Source organism: Dendrobates tinctorius, unplaced genomic scaffold, assembly GCF_039654945.1.
Source record: "Dendrobates tinctorius isolate UK_male_01 unplaced genomic scaffold, ASM3965494v1 ptg000011l, whole genome shotgun sequence".
Classification (NCBI taxonomy): Eukaryota; Metazoa; Chordata; class Amphibia; order Anura; family Dendrobatidae; genus Dendrobates; species Dendrobates tinctorius.
The window spans coordinates 61,692,267-61,708,948 of NW_027361679.1; the positions used below are offsets into that span (position 1 = coordinate 61,692,267).

The 16,682-nt window shown below is 46.4% G+C and overlaps 1 protein-coding gene across 1 annotated transcript in view; it reads left to right on the plus strand.

The window, feature by feature from the left end:
- Positions 1-8,391, plus strand: part of TMEM150C (transmembrane protein 150C) — a 378,392-nt gene extending 370,001 nt beyond the window's left edge. Inside the window, exon 14 of the mRNA XM_073542890.1 lies at positions 7,763-8,391. The gene's annotated coding sequence lies outside the window, so the exon portion shown is untranslated. The remainder of the gene's footprint in view (positions 1-7,762) is intronic.
- The last annotated feature ends 8,291 nt before the right edge of the window (positions 8,392-16,682 follow it).

Below are 16,682 nucleotides of genomic sequence, written 5' to 3' on the forward strand. Positions count from 1 at the left end.
AAGTAAAAATAAAATATGATTTTAAAAATAATATAAAATAATAATGATAATATAGTTATTTAAAATTGTTATAAAAATGTATTGCCACATTCACAATTTTCGTTTGTTCAATTCATTAAAAAAAGTTTTCTGAGATCAGAGTGGATTTTTGAAAATCACTGAATTTCACAGTCCATTGGAAACCACAGATATCTTTAACATAGTGGAAGAAGACTCCTTCCCATGCTAGACAGTGTCATACTTTGGTCATGCTATGATCAGGTAACGTTGGTACCAGGAGGACTAATGACAGCACAAGCTGTGGTGTATTTTTTTTCTATTAGGATTTTAGGTATATTTAAAATGTTTTTTCCCAATGTTCTGCAAAGTAAGGGAATAGATATATAACTTCTTTTAGCCAGTGACGCACCTAACGCATTTTTATGGTGAAGCCACTTCAGGAAAACACTGGTGTCTATTCAAACATTTTTGAGGCGGTTCCGCCACCTGCAACTTTTAATCTATAATTTCCTTAGGAAACCGCTCATTCTCCACACTTAAATGTATATAGTCATAGAATGTTAGAGTTGTAAGGGATGTCCAGGGTCATCGTGTCGAACCCCCTCCTCAATGCAGAATTCACTAAACTATCTCAGACAGATGTCTGTCCAGTCTCTGAACACTTATTGAAAAAGAACTCACCACTAGTGATGAGCGAGCACTAAAATTCTCAGATGTTCGTTACTTGAAAAGAGCAATTCCTAATGCTCGAATGCTCGTTTCAAGTAACAAGTTTAATAGAAGTCAATGTGAAATCCGTGAATGTTTCCAGTAGACCCTACCAGGAGGTCTGGGGGCCAGTGAAAATGTTGAAATGGATGGAAAAAGTGCTGAATGGTAGGAGAACAGCATGGGAAAACCCCTAGAAGCATCTCTGACTCTCAGATCGCTTCTGAGAACATTGGTTTCACACTTTTACACCACGCGAAGGACTGACAAAAAACATTCATAATTGAGAAATTGGAGTTTACAGGAAAAAAATGAAATTTTCATTAAAAAATTGGAAATGTCAGTGTAATTTATGAAGGAAGCGCAAACTGCCAAAAATAGATGGAAGAGGAACTCATTTACACCCTGTCTTAGGCATAAAGGAGGATCCATACCAATTCTTTGAAAACTGTCATGTAGTGGTATTTCTAGACTTATAAAGGCTATGCACTAAGTGCAAAGACTGCAAAAAATTACAAGCAGGGTCATGCATACATCCTTGAAGGCATCAACTGTAGTGCCTCATTCAAATACTGTGAGCAAAGTGTGTTTGTGGTACTCCTACATGCACAAAAGCTTTGTACACGGTGCAAAACCTGCCAAAATGTGCAAGTAGGGTCATCCATACACCACTGAAGGCACCAACTATAGTGCCCCACTCAAGTGTTAAAAAAGTGTAGTTGTGGCACTCCTACACTCAAAAAGGCTTGTACAGTGTGAAAAGCCAGAAAAAATCATAAGGAAGGTTATCCATAGACCTTTGAAGGCAACAACTGGAAGTTGATTCCACAGGCAGAATGGTGGCTGGATTCAGAACATTAGATCTTCGAGGGTGACATTCTTAGGAATTAGTAAAGCACATTCAAGTCTGAGCTGTCTGGCCATAGACAGGTGCTTTGCTTGAACTTGTATGAGTATGGCATGGTTGTAAATTTTCAAACGAAAAGTCAGCGTGATCTCACATGACCCTCTGATCCATGAGTCTAATCGTGCTGAGTAGTTATCGGCCTTTGTCACCACAGTTCCGTCTGCCCCTGTGTCAATCAAAAGGTCGGTCTCCTTCCCCCTGTTATGTTATGATTGTAGTCAAACTAGGAACAGGGCTTGAGGGACCAAAAACAGCTACATATTGTCAGGAATACCGCACTGCACTTGCTTTCTGAGCCAGTGCGCGTGTCCCGAGTACAAAAACAGTGCTCAAAGATACCTGTGGAGCAGGGCAGCAGCGGTGACGATGCGTGCTTCAGACTATCAGGACCTGAAGCACGTGACAGCTGGGGGCGTGACCTAAGCTCCACAGAGCTAGGAGCTGCAGGGAATCTCCAAGAAAAATAACTGCGGGACAAGTTACCAAGAGGCATAGACAGAGACGTAAAACAGATCAAGCCGGGTCAAAGCACGAGATAGCAGGACAATACCAAAGGGTTAGACAGAGCGAATAGTCAGGACATAGCAATAAATCAAAAAAACAGAATGGACAATGGACGGTACAATAGGGACAAACTGTAAGGGGACAGACCGGGTCATACACGGGAATCAAACAAGCAAAGCAGTATCCACGCACACCAGGGGGGGTCAGACACACAGCCAGAATAACAGTATAGCTAACAGGGAATCCTAGTCTGGAGTGAGTATAAATACCCCTCCCAGATCCAAAGAGAGGCCGGCAAACGTTAACCCTGTGAGAACAGGACATTAACCATGTCCTAACCATGACACATATTTGTCATTGGGTTGCCAGTTTCTTAGTTCAAAGGTAAAGGAGATGGAAAGTCTGTCTGCTCCATCTTCTTTTTAGGGTTTTTGAAGTATTTGGAGTAATGTCCGTTTTCCCCACAACTCCAGCACCGCAATGATGCTTGGTCATTAGTAGAGATGAGAGAATGTGTTCCGAAAACGTTCGCCAAACTGAAATTTGGCACGAACGAAGCACATTTGGGTTCGTGTTCGCTTTCACAAGCATTTTTATTCAAAGTCTGCAAAAGTCGGTCACAGTTTGGTAAACCATCGTGTTTCCACTAATGCTTTTGTATTACTTTGGCTAGGATAGTGGTGCTGTATGATAAGTGGGAGGGGGACTTGTTTGATGAGGGGAGGGGGTGAGGAGAGGTTAGAGGAGAGTCTGAATAGATTACAGGAGCAGCGCGCCTTTTTTTCTTTTCCCCCTTAACTTTATATGCGTTGATTCTGGCAACCAATCAGGGCGCAGAAACTATCCACATCGTCATGACACGAGGTCTTCTGTGAATGACTGCCGAAGTCACATGTCCCTGGTCATATAAAAAGAGGATATCTTGTTTTGCACCATTTTCTCAATGTCACAGTGCAGAGGTTGCTCCTGCGCTAGTGCTGCCGAAAGTGAACTTGCCCTTTGTGAAATCAATCTTTCAGCATCGAAGTAGATTGCCACACAGTTTTTGTACAGTCTCTGGAAGCCCCATTTGCTACTCCAAATCGTTTGTGCTAAAACTGTGTTTCAGTGGCAAATCAGAAGGCTGGATTTCCACTTAAAAATAGTTAAGCCTAATATAGTGTTGCAGCCATGAGGCCCAATTAGCAACTTCAAATCGTTTGTGCTAAAACTGCCTTTCAGTGGCAAATCAAAAGGCCAGATTTCCACTTAAAGATCCTTAGGCCTAATTTAGTGGTGCAGCCATGAGGCCCAATTCCCTACTCCAAATCGTTTTTGCTAAAAATGTGTTTCAGTGGCAATTCAGAAGGACAGATATCCACTTAAAAAATGCTAGGCATAACAGTGTTATGTACACTATCTAAGAACATAAATAGTGACTGTTCATTTAGTGACAGGTGACTGACAACTGTGGGCTTAAGGTTGTGAAACAGCAGGGTACAAGAGGGGACGGCTACTTACAACATGAGTGGGAAAAAGCGAGGTCGTGGTGGAAGGGGAATAGGCTTGATGTTCGTCATGTACATGGATTAGGTGTTAATGTGAATGAAAGCTCAACTTAACAAACACCATCTCGTTCTATCCAAAGACCACTGACAACACCTGTTACTGGCTGGCCTACTCGACTCCTTTTCCCAATGACTCGTAGATGAGGCTCATGTGCTCCAGTGGATGGCAAGCGCTGCATCAAGTGGCCACTCCTCCTCTTCCTTCACCTTAACATCACACACAGTACAATCCTCAGAGGTGGCACCAAAAATCACCCTTGTTCCCATGTCCAAAATTTCCAAAAGCCCAACTGTCTGTGAGGAACCTCATATGGGCCATTCTGAAGAGCTCTTCACACATTCTATTCCATAGGCATCAGAGGTCTAATCTGAAGAATCACAGAATCCAGAGGAGGAAAGCATCTGCACCGATGTCCAGTATTTTTTCATGTTGGATCCAGGGCCTGACAAAGTAGGGTCCGAGCAGAATTCAGATCCTCGTCACCAGATATTAACCACCAAGGATAGAGGTGATCCTGATGAGACTCCGATACCAGAGGCGCATGTGGACTGCATTGTGGTGTCAGGGCAGGAAGAGGAGGGTGACTCTCAGGATGAGGAGTATGAGAATAGAGAGGATGACATCCTATCAACCCCAACTGCTGCTTCTTCCTCCACTGTTACCATTCCAAGTCTTCACACATAGGTCTTCAGCTTCAGTAACTACAATTGTTCACCCACCACAGTTGCGGTGAGTGAGAGGTCAGAGGTCAGCTGTTACGGAAGTAAACATGACTGCTGCTTTTGTGTCACCTAGCACAACACATATTTCTCAATCCACTATAACATCTCCGCCTGTACCTCACTCACAGTCCAGCAGTTAGTCCTGGTCTCCGTATGCCGCCCTCTCTCACCACAGCAGCCAGCCCTCGGTCCTGCAGTTGTGGTCACATAAAAGAATATTTTCTCCTACACATGCAATAGCTAAGAGATTGAACTCCTCTATCTCCAATCTGTTGGCCACGGAAATGTTGCCTTTCCGCCTGGTGAATACAGACGGTATCGGAAAGTTGATGAATGTTGCAATCCCCCAGTACCAGTTGCCCAGTCGCCATTACTTCTCTAAGAAACCTGTGTCAGTGGAACATCAGCATGTCTTCGATGTCACCAGTTCCCTGAAAAAAATCTATGTCTGCCAGGGTTCATTTCACCACTGATACTTGGATGAGTAAACATGGGCAAGGGCATCACATCTCGCTGACTGGGCACTGAATAACTCTGGTGGCTGTGGGGGCAGAAAGTCAAGGGGTTGCTCCACAAGTCTTTAAATCCCCCACACAGCTCAAGAGTTGTGGACAGGTATCCAGGCCGAGTTAGAGCAATGGCTGTCTCCACTAAACCTGGAGCGGGGGAAGGCCACGTGCAATAAAGGTGCAAACCTGGTGGGGACCCTACGCCATGACAACCTCACACACGTGCCTTGCATGGCTCACATCCTCAACCGGGTGGTACAGCAATTTCTCCGCCACTATTCCAGCTTGGATGCACTGCTGCAGCAAGCACGGTCGCTGAGTGCTCAGTTCCGATGATAGCATCCCGCAGGTCAACGACTTGCATCGCTACAGAGGTCTTTCGGTCTACCGGTTAACCGTTTGATTAGCGATGTTCTGACACAGTGGAATTCCACTCTGCACATGTTGCACCGGTGACGAGCCTTGGTGCAGTATGTCCTTTTGCATAACTTGGGCCAATGCAGTATAGATATGGTGCAAATCTTGCTTGCAGAGTGGACACAGGTGAAGGACCTCTGCACCCTTCTGCACAGTTTTGAAATGGCTACTAAGATGGTTGGCACTGACGATGCCTTCATCATCATCACTATTCCGGTCATCTACATGCTGGAGCACACTTTGAATAGTCTGCGTAAGGAGGTAGTGTTCCCAGAGGAAGGAAGAGGTGGAAGCAGAGGAGGATGCGGAAGGGATAACAATATCTGAAATTTCCAGACTGTCATTACACAGGCAGGTACCTTGGGAAGGTGGCTTACAGCGATCGAGGGGGGCTCATGGTACCAGACAAACTGTTAGTGAAGGCGCAGTAGCTTGGGAACAAATGGAGGAGAACGAGGTGATGGACGTGCAACAGTCAGGAGATGAAGAGGATAATGATACCCTCTCTGTTGTCCGGTGTTGGCGGGAGGTGACAGATGAAGCAACATTGAGCATTACCCCGCCACCAACACACCATGAATTTGGACCTCATGGAAGTGCCCGACAACCTAATGTCCGTATACTTAGCGTTAAAAATAGTGCTGAATACTGGGTTGCCACTGTTATATCCACGGTACGAGACTAAATATAGCCAGATGCTTTCTTCCTTGGAAAGGGACGCGAGCATGCTGGAGTATCGAAACATGCTTGTAGACAATCTTAAGAGTGGTTTTCCCCAAAACAGCAGTGAGAGACAATGTGTGCATCCCAGTTCTAGATGTCCAACCCCAGTAAAGTCAAGGCTTCATCGCAAAAACATTAGCAGCAGCAGTGTAAGTGGCATTAGCAATTTCTGTGAGTCATTTCACATTTTTTTAGACCAGCCTGTGCACCTTCAGAACAGAGCACAAGTCTGAGACATTGCAAACGACTGGAGAGGATGGTGCAGGAATATCTGGGGCTCAATATCAATGCCATTGAGGGGAAGTTAGTCTTTTTTGGACACCAAAAATGGAAGAGTGGCCTGAGTTTGCCTGTCACGCCTTGCAGGTTTTGTCATGCCCGGCAGCAAACATTTTCTCAAACAAGGCGATGGTGTAGTTTTTAGTGTGATATATTGATCTCAAATTATTGCAATCTGTGCGATCTTTGTGACATTTGATGTTGCTAATGTTGCTGATATTACAAACAATTTTTTGAAATGTGGAGACTTCAAGTTGGGTCTCAATCTGGTGGGTTGCCTATGTAAACAGGGCTCTCAGACAGGCAGGCCTGCACTTACTTTCAGTTAACTACCTGTGTTTCCTTACATTTTTCTACCAATAGTACTGTATGAAACTAAAGTTTGTGCCATCTGAGTGTGGCTGGATTAAAAAAAAAAATGAAGATGTTGCATGAGGTGTGAGGTTTCACAGGTAAGAAGGCTTACACCACTCCCTTAACCACTAGATCCTCATTAAAACTCAAATTCCAAGCTGTAAATGCTGGGCAGACCCTGATATCTCATGCATGGCCCATGGCTGACTGCTGCTGTGCCATTAGCAAATTTCTACCCATGGCTGACTGCTGCTGTGCCATTAGCAAATTTCTACTATGGGTCAATTGATGCCACTTTTCATGGTAACTGCCCCTAATTTTAGCTGTTTGGGAAGCTTTTTGTCACCCATTAAGGTGATGTGTATACGTTTGGTTTGACCTCCCATTGAATCTAATGGTATTAGGGTACATTCATCGAACTGTTCGGTGAACATGTTCGACAAATGCCTAAACGTTCAGCAAATCGAAACAAACCTTGAACGGTTCGCTCATCTCTAGTTTTGAGCACCTTAAGGGGGGTAATTTTTAGAATGGTGTCCGTTTTGGGTATTTTCTGCAATATAAGCCCCCTCAAATTAACTTCAAATGTGATGTGGTCCCTAAAAAAAATTGTTTTCTAATTTTGTAAAGTATACATGTGGGAAATGTTAGTTATTAACTATTTTGTGCGACATCTCTCTCTCTGATATAAGGGCATAAAAACTCATATCTTAAAAATCGCTAAATTTTTGCCAAATTTCTGATTTTTTTCACAAATAAATGCATGTCATATCGAAGAAATTTTACCACTAACGTGAAGTACAATACTTCACCAAAAAACAATCTTAGAATCAGTGGGATCCGTAGAAGCGTTCCAAAGTTATTACTACATATTGTGACACTGGTCAGAATTGAAAAAATTTGGCCTGTTCATGAAGGTGAAAACAGGCTTGGGGGTTAAAGAACTTCACAGATGTGTACACTTGTCACCAGAGTAAAAGAGGGGTACTTTGAGGAATCTAAGATTGAACACATATTCTGGTTTGTTTCACACGTGTTTTGTTTTACATCGATCTTCCATATGTGCCCATTTGTGCTTTTGCTGCTTTCAGTCTGAATCTACAATGTGTATATTCCAAGAAGAACAAGGAAAACCATTGCATGAACAGAGGAGTACAAACTTTTGACTGGTACTGTAGAATCTGTGGGAAAGATGGCCAGGAACACAAGGCTGGATTCCAATCACTTGATTCCGATGCATTTGTTTCCACCCAGGAGTAGTGACATTTCGAAACAAAGTCACGTTCCTCTTCTATAGCTGGGACCATAATTTATAAAACATCAATGATCACGTGACTACAATTCTCCCCATGGTCATGCCCACAGAACGAATCGCTACAGCTCATGTGAAGATCTAAGCAACATTAGCTCTGCCAAATGATCGCTTGGTCAACACTGTTCTCTATAAACTACCTCATACCTGTGAAATTTCAAGTATTCTATATGTGGGGAGAGCTAGGTAAGCCCCTGCCAAAATCATCTGGCAGCATCTTATGTGCCTGCAGAAGACACGGATCAGGAAATTGAAATGCAACTGCCAGATTATTATTATTATTATTATTATTGTTGATTGATCCCAGAGAAATTGGTGGCTTCTGACTTTTATCTTATGCGTGGGGGATTTAATATCTACTCGCTTCCCTTTTCTCCGCTTTATTAAAGCAATAAGTCTTGCTGCTGCCACCATTAGCAGTGTGTTTAATGGGGGCTGCATTGTGTGTGACTAAAAGAGGTATCAGAAAAAAGTCTGGCCGAACCAGCCTTGCCTGTCACTTGCGTCTGTTGTCTCCCCAGCTGTCATCTATTTCTTCAACACAAAACTGCTACCTGCTCTAATGTCCATGACTTAGGAAAGTCTGACTGGCGGCTTCACTGTAATGACCCCTCCCAAAACCCACACTTACCCCTTCTTAACTTAAATAAGACATGACTGTGTGACATTGGATGTAAAAGGCCACAGCAGCCCCGTTTATTAACACCAAACAAGCAATAACATTTTATCCATAAACGTAGAAATATTCCATAAAAATAACCACCAGCAAAAGGAGGGGGGGGAAATGAAGAGTCCATTGTACATGATTGCAACACCAGCTCCACCACGTGCCCTCAGCCGCACCACACCGGCTCGAGGACACCCAGCCGAGTGTTGCCCAACCAATGTCCTGCTGGGACCCAGCCCAGCAGGGACCCACGTTAACATGCCCCGCTGTGACCCAACACAGCAGGGTCCCACATTAACATGTCCCGCTGTGACCCAGCACAGCTGGGACCCACCTTAACCAAGTATACCATTGCACCACCAGGGGTAACCCGCTCCTGCACTGGGTTCACCCCCCCGCTCTTTGTGCAATCCACAGACTTCAAATACCCCCCTCCTTTCCGCCGACTGCTGCGACAACGTCAAACCTCTTCTTCTCTTCAACATGTCGATCTCCAGAAGATCCTAAAATTAGGGCGGGAGGGCGGGACGATTCCGGACGTCTGCAAGGTAAGGAATGACCATCCCCCCACAGTTCTGCCCTATATATCCATCCCACAACTGACCACTCCCTGCCAACTCACATTGCACAATAAGCCCCATAGCTCCAACCCACACCTTCCCCACAAACACAAAGCACTACTGACCACTCCCTGCCAACTCACATTGCACCATAAGCCCCATAGCTCCAACCCACACCTTCCCCACAAACACAAAAGCACTACACCTTACCCTTCACTAACCCTCAGGCCTAGCATCCCTCCTTAGTCATGTGCACCCTCCCTGTAGCCCCTTTGGGGCAGGCGTCCGGGCTTGCCTTGACTTAGGAAAGTCTGACTGACGGCTTCACTGTAATGACCCCTCCCAAAACCCACACTTACCCCTTCTTAACTTAAATAAGACACGACTGTGTGACATTGGATGTAAAAGGCCACAGCAGCCCCGTTTATTAACACCAAACAAGCAATAACATTTTATCCATAAACGTAGAAATATTCCATAAAAATAACCACCAGCAAAAGGAGGGGGGGGAAATGAAGAGTCCATTGTACATGATTGCAACACCAGCTCCACCACGTGCCCTCAGCCGCACCACACCGGCTCGAGGACACCCAGCCGAGTGTTGCCCAACCAATGTCCTGCTGGGACCCAGCCCAGCAGGGACCCACGTTAACATGCCCCGCTGTGACCCAACACAGCAGGGTCCCACGTTAACATGTCCCGCTGTGACCCAGCACAGCTGGGACCCACCTTAACCAAGTATACCATTGCACCATCAGGGGTAACCCGCTCCTGCACTGGGTTCACCCCCCCGCTCTTTGTGCAATCCACCGACTTCAAATACCCCCCTCCTTTCCGCCACCGCGAGCACGTATGACACCTTGTACGTGCGAGTACCACCACCAAAAAAACCCAACCCGAGCCGACTCTGCGGCTCGAGTAACCTATGTTTCTGTACCAAGACCAATCGATCAAAACTGATCCCCATTAGACCTCACAATGCCAACCTACACCAAAATACCAGTACAACAAGGTCAGCCACACCCAAGACCTGCAACTAGCCAACCGCATCGTCCAATCCTATGCACCGCCTGCGCGACCAGTCCCCAACCTGAGCCGCCGCCTCTGCCTCGTTGAGACCGCAACATTGCAGGCGCCTCCGAAAATTGTACTTCACCTAATAATTAATCAAAGCCAACCATTATTGCCGTGAACAAAAGAACCTACATTGGTTCCCCAAACCTCCGATAGATTCTTGAAAATGTGCCCAGTAAAACCCACTATGTAGTCATTCCAAACAGGAGCCCCTGTGGACACCAACTCGAGCACGGCTCCCAGGCAGAAAATTGCACTCCACCTGATAATAATCAAAGCCAACCATTATAGACGTAACAACAGAACCTACACTGGTTCCCCAACCTCCGACAGATTCTTGAAAAACGTGCCCCACTATATAGTCATGAACAACAACACGAGCATGGCTCCCAGGCAGGAGCATTCAGGCCCGATGTCTCAGATCAAACCCCTTGACGCCCCAGCGACCAAGTCTCCACCACACACGTGCAGTACCAAAACGCTGTTGGTCCCGTCAACCCTGCGTGATAGCATCTATCTTAAAATATCCACCCAACTAGAAAACATAAACCAATCCACCCCGTAATCACCACGACCCGGAACGAATTAATTGTGTGCATCACCCGTGCACTTCGAACCCAGAATCACAACACTATTGTTGCCACCCTCTTACCAAAAGTGAGATGTACTCCGCACCCATTCCCCGCTGAACTGCGGATTCGACACTACTCACAAAAGAAAGAAAAGCGACTCCACACCACCTGAAGTCCAGGAAAACTCAGACACACATCACGTCTCCCGAAAACCCCAGACACCATAAACCCGGGCCATCCGTCAAAACATTGCACTCACCGGTGCCCGATGCTTGTCCACCACTCAGCCTTAAAGCACCGCAAAAAGCACCCCCAAACGGAGCACAGCCCCAGATGATTACCAGGTCCTTAGAATCATTAAAAGTCAATGCACATCGCACTAGCTTCCCCTGCCACAGCGTACCACCAGCCCGACATTAATGAAAGTAATGTTATAGTTGCAACCTGCTCACCCACTACCTAAAGTACACCTCCCCCGCAGCAACGCTGCACCACAACCGTGTCCCCATAATACCAGCCGGTCCTGACAAGTGCGCATAACGGAATAAATGACATAGCCATGTATTGCCGGACGGGCTACACCCACGCGGGAGACCATTCACACGGCCATCGAAACAACATGTCCTGCCTCATGCTCTATACAGAATTCCTGACAAATGGAACAACACCCGCTGGATAAACAAACCGTTCACCAACCAGGACCCCCGAGACCAGTAAAGCACACGCTGGGTTACCCAACTCAAATGTTGCATCATCCTTGCGCAACACTTCACCCTGGCCCCCCTGTCCAGGGGCACCCAAAAAGAAAAGACTCTAAGGAGAGCTGTATACCCAGAAGGCAAAGCAGGACCAGCTGCACCCACAATAAACCTCCTAGCCCATCGTAAAGAAAAACTATCCACTCTGTATAATAAACTCCTAAGTAGCTGCAATCAACGGCTGTAACAAATACCACCTGATACAGTCTGCCAAAAGCTCAATCGGCAACCCTAAAGAACCGCAGTGAGAACCCACCAGTCCTTACGTACAAAAGTTGTTAAAACTGCCCCAGGGCAGCCACGACCAGCAAATTACCGTAAGAACGCCATATGACTGCAAATCATGCAAAAAACCCCAGTGGATCGTAGCCCCACGTATTCAATAACCAAAATCAACCCCCCAAAACAGCAGCGCGATATACACGGGAACCTAATAACGACCCCCGACCTGACACGATGTACTCGTTAACCTAACCTGACTTAGACATAGGGCCCCAGGTGAATCAAACACTTTGAGTTATCCAAACACATGATAACCGCAACTACGCCCTGAGCATGAAGAAACCCAAAGTAGTCAAGGGTTGGACCATGAACAGAAATAAGCACACCACCTTCCCTAATACCAGATAGTAGTCCCAGGTTGGACTATGAACAGAAAATAAGCACTGCACCATCCCTGATACTAGATAATCCCCGACTACCACAGAAACCAAACCACGGACCTCAACAACTGGACATTGACCAACCATAAAACCCCAGTTCCACGCCATATCTACGTACCCCCAGAAATTAACCAGGAAAACAAATCCGGTAAAAGGTCAACTCCAAGCCCCCCGGGGGAAATGTCATCCATTGCTGCCAGAAAGGCAGGTTCCCAAAAGATCTGCCGTCCCAAGCATCTCGACCTCACCAGAACGTCTGCCGCAACAAACCAAAATGCCCCTAGTGAACATGAAAACCCTTAGTACACTCAAAGCCCCTATTGGAGTACCGAACCTGGCATATAAATAAAACACACCGTAATGAAAACTCGACTACCTACCCCCTCACCTCTGACCAGCAATAGAACACACCCCACTGTAACGTGAAAGATTAAGCCGCCCGATGCACTACCCAAACAGATCACCACGTCAGTGAACTGCCATCCAACCCTTATCAAATACTAGGCGCGGCGATAAAACTGCTCACCACATCAGTGAACTACCATCAAGCCCTTATCAAATACTAGGCACGGCGATAAAACTGCTCACCACATCAGTGAACTAACATCAACCCTTATCAAATACTAGGCGCGGCGATAAAACAGCTCACCACATCAGTGAACTACCATCAAACCCTTATCAAATACTAGGCGCGGCGATAATCCTCCAGCCCAAAGACCCCATGCCTATAACAATAAACCATAAAACCGGCATGGATATGGCTATCCACCACCGCTCTGCCAATATCCGTATCACCACCTGAATTACTCAAACCGCCATGGAATCACCACCAGTCATACACAAACACCCAGAGAATGCAAGCACAATTATACTAACCAAAATAAAATGATGTCGTCACCTATAGATATACCCACTATCATAAAAGCAAACTAGCATGAAATTAAAAAATACCTCCCAACACTCATGAAGTGCACAAAACAGCCTCCTGGACCACAAAGCAACCATTCCCTCACAGATTCGAACGCTGTCCACATGGACCAGCTGCGCATCTTTCCGAACCCCCAGACAAACACCCGAAACCATACGTAGCAACACCCTTCCCAACCAATATAATCTAGACATTAATAAAGGTTTAAGTGTGCCTTAGTGAGCCTTACTTACTATAGATATACCCACTATCATGAAAACACACTAGCATGAAAAATAAAAAAAAAACACCCAACACTCATGAAGTGCACAAAACGGCCTCCTGGACCACAAAGCAACCATTCCCTCGCAGATTTGAACGCTGGCTACATGGACCAGCCGTGCATCGTTCCAAAACCCCGTGACAAACCAACTACTACCCTAGTGCGAAACCATACGTAGCAACACCCTTCCCAACCAATATAATCTAGACATTAATAAAGGTTTAAGTGAGCCTTACTTACTAGGCTGACTCCGCGGAACCCCACGGAACAGCCGTCACGTGTCCTCCGCGTCGAGCACTGCAACTGCGATCTTCTCCATGGATCTACGCCGACTGCAGCCCTCCTGGGCCGCAGCGCCAGCGCCCAGACCGACTGTCCGTCCGGGAACGCATGGCAAAAAGTCACCGGCTCGGAGCCTCAAACATGGGGGGGAGGTTGGCGCTCCAGCCGCAGACAACACCTCCTGAATCTGGCACCCAACGCCGGGGGAATGCGACGCCGGACCACATGACCTGTGGCCCTTGGCAGCTGAAGGGTGGCCACATGACCGAGCCACCGCCCGCTTCCCCCCAGCGCCGTGAGAAAGGAAATGAGGCCGGTGAAGTCACACACCACCTCGCCACCGGGCTCCTTGCCGCGTCACGTCACCGCCGTCCACCGATGCCGATGACCGCGCCGGGTCAGGTGACCACGCCGGGTAACGTGGCCGCGACGTGCGCGTCACCACTGTGTGCCGCGATCCGAAATGGAGGGGAGGCCGGCCACGTCACTCACCGCCCCGTTACCTTGCTGCCTGCTTCTCGACTTCTGGCTCCGGCCCCGCGATGTCTTCTGCAACAGGTCTGCTAATGGGGCTCATCCTCCGCTGCAAACTTAACTCCGGGCTGAGGTGCTCAGGAGGCCGTGATCGTCGCTGCCGCTTCGGAGGCAGAGGGGTCCCATCTTCTCCGCCGTCACCATCACCAGACCATCGCTGCAGCTGTTCCTTCATCCACTGCTGGCCGCGCTGCTCCATCATCCTCTTCATCTGTGCCACGAGGTATTCCATTTTCTGGATCCAAAGATTCAAGCTGAAGTCCGAGATGTGAGGAGCTGACGATTCCGGACGTCTGCAAGGTAAGGAATGACCATCCCCCCACAGTTCTGCCCTATATATCCATCCCACAACTGACCACTCCCTGCCAACTCACATTGCACAATAAGCCCCATAGCTCCAACCCACACCTTCCCCACAAACACAAAGCACTACTGACCACTCCCTGCCAACTCACATTGCACCATAAGCCCCATAGCTCCAACCCACACCTTCCCCACAAACACAAAAGCACTACACCTTACCCTTCACTAACCCTCAGGCCTAGCATCCCTCCTTAGTCATGTGCGCCCTCCCTGTAGCCCCTTTGGGGCAGGCGTCCGGGCTTGCCTTTACATAGGGAAGAAAGGAGGCATTGGAGGGATACTGCCTAGGAAATAATGGCTGACTATCAAAGGGGGAGCCTGGATGTTTGAATTCACATGTAATATAGTAACATAGTAACATAGTAATTAAGGTTGAAGGGAGACTTTAAGTCCATCTAGTTCAACACATATCGTATCCTAACTTGCCCTAACATGTTGATCCAGAGGAAGGCAAAAAAACCCCATGTGGCAACAGTGAGCTTCACATTGGGGAAAAAAATTCCTTCCCGACTCCACATACGGCAATCAGACTAGCTCCATGGATCAACGCAATATTAAGGAGACTAGTGTATATACCCTGTAATATTATACTTTTCAAGAAAGGCATCCAGTCCCTTCTTAAATTTTAGTAGTGAATCACTCATTACAACATCATATGGCAGAGAGTTCCATAGTCTCACTGCTCTTACAGTAAATAATCCGCGTCTGTGAGTATGCTTAAACCTTCTTTCCTCCAGACGTAGAGGATGCCCCCTTGTCCCCGTCACAGGTCTAAGAGTAAAAAGATCATTAGAAAGGTCTTTGTATTGTCCCCACATATATTTATACATTGTAATAAGATCACCCCTAAGCCTTCGATTCTCCAAACTAAATAACCCCAAGTGTAATAACCTGTCTTGGTATTGCAGACCCCCTAGTTCCCTAATAACCTTGGTCGCTCTTCTCTGCACCCGCTCCAGTTCAGCTATGTCTTTCTTATACACCAGAGACCAGAACTGTACACAGTATTTTAAGTGTGGTCGCACTAGTGACTTATATAGAGGTAAAATTATGTTCTCCTCATGAGCATCTATGCCTCTTTTAATGCATCCCATTATTTTATTTGCCTTTGCAGCAGCTGCTTGACTCTGGCCACTAAATGTGAGTTTGTCGTCCACCCATACACCCAGGTCTTTTTCAGTGACTGTTTTGCCCAGTGTTTTACAATTAAGCACATAATTATACAACTTGTTCGTTCTACCCAAGTGCATGACCTTACATTTATCCCCATTAAAGCTCATTTGCCATTTATCAGCCCAAGCTTCTAGTTTACATAAATCCTCCTGTAATATAAAATTGTCCTCCTCTGTATTAATTACCCTGCAGAGTTTAGTGTCATCTGCAAATATTGAAATTCTACTCTCTATGCCCCCTACAAGGTCATTAATAAATATATTAAAAAGAAGCGGGCCCAAAACTGACCCCTGTGGTACCCCACTGCTAACCGTGACCCAGTCCGAGTGTGCTCCATTAATAACCACCCTTTGTTTCCTATCCCTGAGCCAGCTCTTAACCCACCTACACATATTTTCCCCTATCCCCATTGTTCTCATTTTATGTATCAACCTTTTGTGTGGCACCGTATCAAAAGCTTTTGAAAAGTCCATGTACACCACGTCCACTGCATTCCCTTGGTCCAGTCCGGAACTTACCTCTTCATAAAAGCTTATCAGATTAGTCTGACAGGAACGGTCTCTTGTAAACCCATGTTGATATTGGGTCATAAGGTTATTCTTCTCCAGATACTCCAGTATAGTATCTCTTAGAAAACCCTCCAGGATTTTACCCACAGTTGAGGTTAAACTTACAGGCCTATAATTTCCAAGTTCAGTTTTTGTCCCCTTTTTGAATATTGGCACCACATTTGCTATACGCCAGTCCTGTGGTACAGACCCTGTTATTATGGAATATTTAAAGATTAAAAATAGTGGTCTATCAATGACTGTGCTTAATTCCTGCAGTACTCGGGGGTGTATCCCATCCGGGCCCGGGGATTTG